The sequence below is a fragment of the Balaenoptera physalus genome, assembly GCF_965194825.1.
Source record: "Balaenoptera physalus genome assembly, chromosome: 4".
Taxonomy (NCBI): Eukaryota; Metazoa; Chordata; class Mammalia; order Artiodactyla; family Balaenopteridae; genus Balaenoptera; species Balaenoptera physalus.
The window spans coordinates 44983540-44993786 of NC_138891.1; the positions used below are offsets into that span (position 1 = coordinate 44983540).

At 35.5% G+C, this 10247-nt stretch overlaps 1 long non-coding RNA gene across 4 annotated transcripts in view; it reads left to right on the plus strand.

The window, feature by feature from the left end:
* The window catches only part of LOC309659150, a 415904-nt gene that overhangs the window by 179911 nt on the left and 225746 nt on the right, over positions 1 to 10247 (plus strand). The gene's annotated exons all lie outside the window — the stretch shown is intronic.

Below are 10247 nucleotides of genomic sequence, written 5' to 3' on the forward strand. Positions count from 1 at the left end.
GTGGTGGGAGGTTGCAATACTGGAGAAGTCTCCCAGGAGCTCTGGACCACCTACTTTGCTACATTGTACTGTATGAAGAATAAATCCCTATTTGTTTAAGCCCTTGGAGTTAAATATATGTTACTTGTGCTGTAGCCAAACATAGTGTTTAAATAACAGTTTATAACTACAACTACCTTATCCTTGTAGGAGTTCAATTTTACAGCTATTAGTTTAGAGGATGCAGTGACTTTAATAAAACGAGAAGTTCTAAGGAACATTGCTTTCCTGTGATTTTTATATCAAATTCCCTTCAATTATCAACACTGATATTCTCATTGAGATGTCTTAGTGCTTGGTTTTGAGGTTTGTGTTGAGTAGTGTGTAGAATATAATATCTACACTATTGTTTATCTTGGGAAATCTGGCTTTCATTCAATTCTGTTGAAAATTAGTATCAATACAGTGAGGGTTAATCACTGTTTTTGTATAACTTACTATTTTTATATATTTATATAATTTAATATTATAAATAACTGTTTTACTTAATTCTTTATATTTTCTGAAGTATTCATTCTTTTCATTAAGAGTATTTCAAAGTAGTTTGGCAGAGTGGACCAAGTAGCAAAACAAGAAAAAATATTTTTCTTCTTATGCCTAAATAATTAAATTGTGAAAATAACATTTAATTTAAGGCTAAATCAATATTCAAAATACATACTAAGGTCTATTTGAAATTATAACTTTGTTTAATATATGAGTTAAAAATTATGAGGTCTTTTTTTTTTTTTTTGTATATGAGGCAGTGAGAATCTGAAATTTCTAGCTGTTCCTATCCCTCAGGATTCTTCCTTTATCGGGCTTATTTTCTTAACTAAACTCAAAACATAAGAATTAAGGGATATGCTTTATCAAAGGCTATATGTGGAGAGTGGTTAGATACTTAGAAATTTAAAAGGTTTCTCTATGGCCTCTCATCTGCTTTATATAGCTGATAAAATTAAAGTAGAAATAAAAAGAGGAACAAACAGACTCTAAAGCAAAATTACAACAATGGCAGAAGTCACAGCATATTTTGTCTAAAGCATATTATCCTTTCAGGTTGAAACTGTGAGCTTAAAATGATAGCAAGATTGAAGGAAAATTTCTAGTAGTTGCAAAGTTATTGGGATTTAAGTAGACTTCAGCAATTTTGAAGAAGGAGAAATTGAGTTACACATGGCATACATTGAAATATATTAGGCTTTGAGAAATGGAGATTACTTAGGACTTGTGAAGGAAAATTGAAAACTATAAAATCTATCGTGAGTATAACATTCTATTCAGTGTGGAGAGAATGTTTAAGATTACCCTGAATGTGTCTCTGAGTTTGGTGAAAAATACATATCTCAGCATTTTAGTGTACTTAAAAAAAAAGAAGAAAAAGAAAAGAACAATTAAGAAGCACAGATATGCCACCTGCAAGATAAAAATGAAATCACAATGTTTCTTTTAATGAGAATATATTTGTTTAGTTCAGAAAAAGATGCCAAGAAGTTTTTTCTTTGTTACCCCCATCTCTCCTCCAAAGTATATGCATGAGTTATATTCAAATATACTAATAGGTTTTGGTGACATTTAAGATAATGAAAGTCTGAATATATCAGCTGAGACTAGAGTTCTTTGCACCATGCATTCCTGCATTAATTCATCACACATTTATTTAGCCTCTACCCACCTAAATGCTTGGGATACATCCATGAGTGAAGTAAATAAAGATCACTTCCATCTTCTGTGATGAGGGAATAGACAGAGAGCAAGAGGGGACAGAAAATAAACACTAAAAGTAAGAAGTTAACAAAGTGTATAGTATACGTGAAGCTGATAAAAACTTTGGGAGAAAAAAGTAGAACATGAGAGAAGGATTAGGCATGATGTGAGTCAATCCATTGGTATCTTCAGTTACTTTTCTCTCAGAAATAGGACACTTAGATTATAGTAGTTCCAGTGTTAGCAATGTCTCATTTTCAATATCTATAAGCAGCACCAGAGCAAGGAAAACAGAAGCCCCTCACTCCCCCCAAAACTCTCAATAAACACTAAAGTGACAACTGAAATAAAATTGACAGAGGGCAGTGTGGTTTAAGAGAAGAGAATGTGGTTCAAGATTGCGTAGATATTCACTCTCCTGTCAATGATATGGTAACAAATGATTCTAAAGTGGATCTACATCACAAACACCAGAGCACACGATAACTCTTTCAAATATATTTTATTACAAAACAAAAATAGGCTTATAAAACTTTGTCCTAAAATTAACTAAAAGGAAAAGCTGGAGATTGTTGTATATAGTAGTGTTTCCTACAAAGAACACTTAGGAAAATATTGAAGGATCAGCAGAGTATTGAAGCATCACACCCACAATTAAAGAATCTAGATCAAACTTTATATGAATTCTTCTTAGTGAATATTGAAAAAAAAGATTTCTACCTTTCGTTAAATTTATTTAAAGGGCAAAATAGTGATATGAATATAGGCAGTTTACTGAGGTATACTATATCTGATAAGTAACTGCCATTTCGAAAATGAGACATGGCATTCAAAGGTTTAAAATCAATGAGAGGAAAAAGCTCATCTTGAATCTGAAACAGCACATTTGGCTTTTTCGAAGAAAGTTGTTTATAAACACATCTTAGCTCCTATGAAGTTTTCACAGTTGATGAAATTTTGTTGTATTTGCAAAAATCTTCTCTAGCAAATGTCAGAAAATTAAGTGCATATGAGTTTAAGCATAAAAGAAACAGAATGACTATTTGTATGATTTCATAAAATTAAAGCTATAACCTGTTTCTCTCATTATAGAAATATAGGCTTATATGAAGATATTAAAGTTATTTATTTGCTGGAAAGTTATGCTGTTTACACAAAAGAAATAGAACACGTGGTTAGAAAACATTATTTTTTCAAAAATCCTGACTTCCAGATTTGGTTTGCTAACTCAATAGATTTACCACATAAATATTCAAAATGTAAAACATTAGAGAAGTTTAAATTCTTTGAGAATAATGGTATCATCAATCTGTTTTTAAAACATAACAGACAATAATTATTTTAAAACAGACTGTGATTATCGTGAAATCTTTTAAAATCAATTGATGAGAATAAATCGAATTGAATCCCAGTGAGAGTTTTTTTGGTAAACGGTTTCTGATGAATAAAATGTATAGGTTTTCTAGAAAGTTTTCCAAAAACACTTAACAGCAAAACCTATAGCAGTGTACTATAACTACTTTATACTAACCCAATGAGAGTGAATTTGACATTTAAGAAGTACATGTAACAGATGGCCAACAGGCACATGAAAAAATACTCAATAATGCTAATTATTAGAGAAATGCAAATCAAAACTACAATGAAGTATAATGCAAATCAAAACTACAATGAAGTATCACCTCATGCCAGTCTGGATGGCCATCATCAAAAAATCTACAAACAACAAATGCTGGAGAGGGTGTGGAGAAAAGGGAACACTCTTGCACTGTTGGTGGGAATGTAAATTGGTGCAGCCACTATGGAGAATTGTAGAGAGGTCCCTTAAAGCAGTGGCCCCCAACCTTTTTGGCACCAGGGACCGGTTTCGTGGAAGACAATTTTTCCACAGACCAGGGGGTGGAGTGGGGGATGGTTTCAGGATGATTTAAGCCCATTACATTTATTGTGCACTTTATTTCTATTATTATTACATTGTAATATATAATGAAATAATTATACAACTCACCATAATGCAGAATCAGCGGGAGCCCTGAGCTTGTTTTCCTGCAACTAGATGGTCCCATCTGGGGGTGATGGGAGACAGTGAAAACCGAAGTGAGTTGCTTATGTCCAGTCTAGGCTGTAATCTTGTTTTGGTTGCTGTCACTGCAGAAAACCCTGCTTCACAAAAACAGGATGTTGGAAATGGAAGCAGGCTTTTCAGTGCTTTTGTGGCAGTCTCAGGATATCCCACCTTGACTTTAATCCAGAACGTATGGAGATTTGAAGTTGTCTCAAACATACTTTTAAGGCCACCGTCATTTGCGATCTCAAGCAGATGATCCTCTTCTAGCACAGACAAAGTCGATTCACCTGACTTATTCACAAATGAGTCGTGAATCCATTCCTTCCCTGTTCAGGTGTCTTTTGTGGTTGGGAAGTAATGCTGAAACTCATTTGAAAGCTGAGATAGGTGATCATGCACCAGCTGGGAGAAAGAAGGCCCAGGCTCAGTCTCTTTTAAAATATCTGCTAATGTTTGAAACATGTCAAAAATCCCAATGTTCACTCGTCACCCTCACAATTCCAGTTTGGCTTTGAATGCAGCCACTTTATCTGCTTACTTCAACACAATTGTCGTTCTCCCCTGAAGTGACAGATTGAGTTCACTGAGTAGGTGAATATGTCACACAAGTAAGCAAGTTTTGTGACCTATTCTCTGTCAATGAAATGTGCTGCCAGTGATGACTGTTTTTCTAAAAGAAATCTCTGGAGCAGCTCCTGTAACTCAAAAACTCTGGCTGGTGACCTACCTTTAAAAGCCATCTCACTTCTGTGTATAAGAGAAGACGTGTGTCCTCTGCATCCATCTCCTCACAGAGCTGCACAAACAGACATGAGTTAAGGGCATGTACTTCAATGTGGTTGATATTTTTAATCCCATCCTACAAAACGTTGTTAAGTTCAGGTGACATTTTTCGGCTAACCAGCGTTTCTCTATGGATGACACAGTGTGTAGACTCACATTCAGAAGTGATCTCTATGACCCGCGTAGTAAAACCAGAAAGCCGTTCAGTCATGGCAGCCGCTCGGTCCGCGCATATACCAACACAAAATGACCAGTTCAGTTTTACTGATATGTAATCATTCAAAGACTTGAATAGTTCTGCAGCTGTGGTGTTGGTTGGCAACAAAAGTGTACATAACATATCCTCATGCACATCCTCCTGAAAAATATATCGCACAAAAACAAGCATTGTTGCCTTGTTGTCAACATCGGTAGACTTGCCAACCTGGATTGTGTACCATGGTGACTCATTAATCCTCTCTAACAATTGTGCCTCAATATCCTCTGCTATTTCATCAATGCGTCTAGTTATGGTGCTAGCTGAAAGAGGAACATGTGCCACCTTTTGAACTGCAGCCTCTCTTAAAATTTCACAACAAATGTCCTTAGCAGCAGGCAGGATCAACTCTTCACCAATAGTAAAGGGCTTCTTAGCTTTAGCAATGCAGTTAGCCACTAAGAATGATGCTCTCTGTGCAGACACATTTGATGAAGTGGTGACCTTCAGTAATTGCTTCTGTTCTTCATGCTCACATTTCATTCTTTTGCAAAACTCCGAAGGCTTGTCTTTTAATGCAGGGTGCTTGGTCTCCATGTGGCGAAGCAGTTTTGAAGGTTTCATGGCTTTGTTGGATAACTGGTCACCACATATTATACAAAGCGAGCCTGGAGAATGTGAATCACCTGTTGCAATGAACCTGTCATTTAAGTAGGACTCTTGGTATTTTCTTTTAAATGCAGCTTTCTTTTTGCTGGCAGTCTTAAGAGTCTTCTGCTATCTCATCATTGGGTCTTTCCCCCTTTTCAAAGAAGCTCTCCAGCGGCATTTGTTTTTTACTCATCTTGGCTAGGGTTAGCTTGTGTGCTTACCAAAACTATGACTGAGACAAGTGTGTAGTGCAGGGAAGAGGCGTGGATGGAAGTGGCAAATAAAATAATGGGCGGGCCACGCACGGACTAAAGTTTCTGACTTAAAGTCTGCCACCAGATGCAGCTGTACAATTGAAGTACATCAACTCATTTGCCACTATAAACCTGCCACTAGTGCAACTTGTCACTTGCCACTCACTAATAGAGGTTTGATATGAGTCTGCAAGCAGTTGATTTATTATGGTCTCTGTGCAGTCACACCTCTCTGCTAATGATCTGTATTTGCAGCCGCTCCCCAGCACTAGCATCACCGCCTCAGCTCCACCTCAGATCATCAGGCATTAGAGTCTCATAAGGAGTATGCAACCTAGATCCCTCGCACATGCAGTTCACAGTAGAGTTCGGGCTCCTATGAGAATCTAATGCCACCGCTGATCTGACAGGACACGAAGCTCAGGCAGTAATGTGAGCGATGGGGAGTGACTGTAAATACAGATGAAGCTTCAATCGCTCGCCTCCTGCTGTGTGGCCCGGTACCAGTCTGTGGCCTGGGGGTTGGGGAACCCGGCCTTAAAGAACTAAAAATAGAGTTACCATATAATCCTGCAATCCCACTCCTGGGCATATATTCAGAGAAAACTATAATTTGAAAACATACATGCACCCCCATGTTCATTGCAGCATTTTTTACAATAGTCAAGACATGGACGTAACCTAGATGTCCATCGACAGATGAATGGATAAAGAAAATGTGATATATATATATATATATATATATATACACACACACACACACACACACACACACACACACACACACACACACACACACACACACAATGGAATATTACTCAGCCATAAAAAAGAATGAAATAATGCCATTTGCAGCAACATGGATGGTCCTAGAGATTATCATACTAAGTGAAGTAAACCAGACAAAGACAAATATCACGTGATTGTGATATTGCTTCTCTGAAGAATCTTAAAAAAAAAAAAAAAGATATAACTGAACTTATCTGCAAAACAGAAAGAGACTCACAGACATAGAAAAAAACTTATGGTTACCAAAAGGGAAAGGGGAGGAAGGATAAATTAGGAGTTTGTTATTAACATGTATACACTACTGTACATAAAATAGATAACCAACAAAGATCTACTGTATAGCACAGAGAACTATACTCAATCTTTTATAATAACCTATAAGGGAAAAGAATCTGAAAAAAAAAATATGTATATATATGTGTGTAATTGAATCACTGTGCTGTACAGCTGAAACTAACATGATATCTAAATCAACTATACTTCAATTAAAAAAGTATAAAAAAAGAAGAGAAAAAAAGGAAGTACATGTAAATGATGGAAAGATGCCTGTTATTTGTTGAGATAGTGGTAAAGAGGCTAAAGATAGTGTTTCAAAGGACATAAAAATATGAGACCACTAGATAGCAACAAAGAAGAAATAGGGTTTGGTGCTTTAAAAATACATTTCAGAAAGAGGAAAACCATTTGGAAGAATGAAGCAGGTCTGATTCAACAGTAGTTTTTGAAAATTTCAATTAATTTTCACTAATTTATTCATCTGCATAGATTTTTCCCAGCATCTTTATGGAAATAATTTTTATAAGATGAACTAAAACAGACTTGTTTCAAGATAATAAGTTCCGTAAAAATACCCAATCAATTTCCAACTTTTAAAGTTCTGTACCTTTTAAAATTACAATACAATCTACACCATGGTCCAATAGATGATGTATTATGATGAGCTGAAAACCCTCCTTAAGACACTCCTGCAACTGCTACACATGCATTCAGCACCCCCATTTCAAATATATTCTACAAATCACATGTATTATTCAAGACCTGTGTGATATACCCACCTCTTCCACAAAGAAATTCTGACTGATATTACCTTCCCCTTTCCTGAGATTTCACAGGAAAATCTTTGCTACTCTTTTATGGTATTTATCACTTTTTACTATGCACTGTAGGCTTTTACATATTTGTCTGATCCTTTCTAATATGCCTTAAGACCTCTAAATATATGAAACATACAGAAATTTAAAATTTCATGTGCATTTATTTGATACTATTAGTACATTCAAAAGAAAATAGTAACATTTGTAAACTGTGTTGTGTAACATGAAGGATAAAAGAGATGAAAATGGAACACATGAAAGAACTACTAAAATTAAAAAGGGTAACACTACAAATTAAGTTGTCCTTCATATTTGCTGTTATAAGCATTTTTATGCATGTCTCCTGAAGCATGTGCATAGGTTTCCCCAGATGATTTAAGTAGAAATGGAATTGCTGGGGACATGCTTTAAGTAACTACAATTTTTAGAGTTGTTATGTCAATTTAATATTCCCACTAGCAGGTGTATAAAAGTTAACCCATAACCTCTCCAATATGTATTATTATCAGACTTAAGTTTTGACCAATGTGGTAGATATATAATGTTGTCTTGTTGTGATTTAAATTTACATTTCTATGATTACCAATGTAGTTAAACATTTTTTCATGTGAATACTTACCCTAGTCCTCTTTGTAAGATGTCTGTTCATATTCCTTACCTGTTTTTCTTTTTTCTTGTTTTTAACATCTTTATTGGAGTATAATTGCTTTACAATGGTGTGTTAGTTTCTGCTTTATAACAAAGTGAATCAGCTACACATATACATATATCCCCATATCTCTTCCCTCTTGCGTCTCCCTCCCTCCCACCCCTCTGGGTGGTCACAAGGCACGGAGCTGATCTCCCTGTGCTATGCGGCTGCTTCCCACTAGCTATCTATTTTACATTTGGTAGTGTACATACGTCCATGCCACTCTCTCACTTTGTCCCAGCTTCCCCTTCCCCCTCCCCCTATCCTCAAGTCCATTCTCTAGTAGGTCTGCGTCTTTATTCCCGTCTTGCCCCTAGGTTCTTCATGACCTTTTTTTTTTTTTTTTTTTAGATTCCGTATATATGTGTTAGCATATGGTATTTGTTTTTCTCTTTCTGACTTACTTCACTCTGTATGACAGACTCTAGGTCCATCCACCTCACTACAAATAACTCAGTTTCGTTTCTTTTTATGGCTGAGTAATATTCCATTGTATATGTGTGCCACATCTTCTTTATCCATTCATCTGTTGATGGACACTTAGGTTGCTTCCATGTCCTGGCTATTGTAAACAGAGCTGCAATGAACATTGTGGTACATGACTTACCTGTTTTTCTATTTGGCTGTCTTTTATTTATTTACTGAGGTATTATAATTTAATAATAAGCTCTGTGTACTGGACTAATGAGTCATATATGCTGCAAATAACTTCTGTCAGCATGTGGGTTATGTTTTCATTCTCTTTAATCTGTGTTTTAATTAAAATTGGTTTTTCATTTAAATTAGTTTGAATAATTGTCTTTGTGTTTATGATTAGGGCTTTGGCAGTCTTAAACACTTCCCTAGACACTTATTTTAAGGATGTGTTATACATATTTTTTAAAAATTTATTTTATTTTTATTTATTTTTGGCGGTGTTGGGTCTTTGTTGCTGAGTGCGGGCTTTCTCTAGTTGCGGCGAGCGGGGGCTGCTCTTCGTTGCAGTGCACGGGCTTCTCATTGTGGTGGCTTCTCTTGCTGCGAAGCAGGGGCTCTAGGCACACAGGCTTAAGTAATTGCAGCATTCAGGCTCAGTAGTTGTGGCTCGTGGGCTTTAGAGCACAGGCTCAGTAGTTGTGGCACACAGGCTTAGCTGTGCTGCAGGATGTGGGATCTTCCTGGACCAGGGCTTGAACCCGTGTCCCTGCATTGACAGACAAATTCTTAACCACTGCACCACCAGGGAAGCCCACATATTTGTTTTTAATTTGCCTTTTATTTGTAATTGCTTAATCCATTGAAAGTGGATTTTTCTGTACAGTGTGAGGTAGATCTACACTTTCATTTTTCCGTATGGATATCCAATTGTCTCAGAGAACATATTGATTAGCCTCTTTTCCCAGTGATCTGCATTACCATCTTAATCATAAACAAATATTCTGGGTTTGTTTCTGGGTTATTAGTTCCATTGGTTAATTATCCTTGGGTCAATACTAAATGGTCTTAATTACTTTTAGTCTATAATTCCTAATAACAGATAGAAATGGTCCCTCTTCATCTCCAGCCAAGCATTGTTTTTCTCAGAACTATTCATTTATTCTTGGCTCTTTTTTCGTGCACATTTTAAGATTCATTGTTAAGATTCTTTTTAAAAAAATCTGTTGAGTTTGAGGGGTTTTTTTAAAAAATCACAATGAATAAATAAATCATGTGAAATAAAATTCATAAATATTGTATGTCACTTATGATTTAGCCCTTTGTTGCTGATTTTAATTATACTTTAATTTTTCTAATAAGGATATACACAGTTTTTATATATTAAAAGCTTTATCTTAACTTTTGATATTATTATAAATATTGTCATTTTAAATTATAATTTTAATTGTTTGGGGTAGTAATTACAAAGACAATTTGTTTATTAATCTTTAGATTATTTAGCTTGTTTGTACAATTATATAATCAGAGAATACTGGCCTTTCTGGTTCTTCCTTACTAGTCCTTGTGGATTTTATTC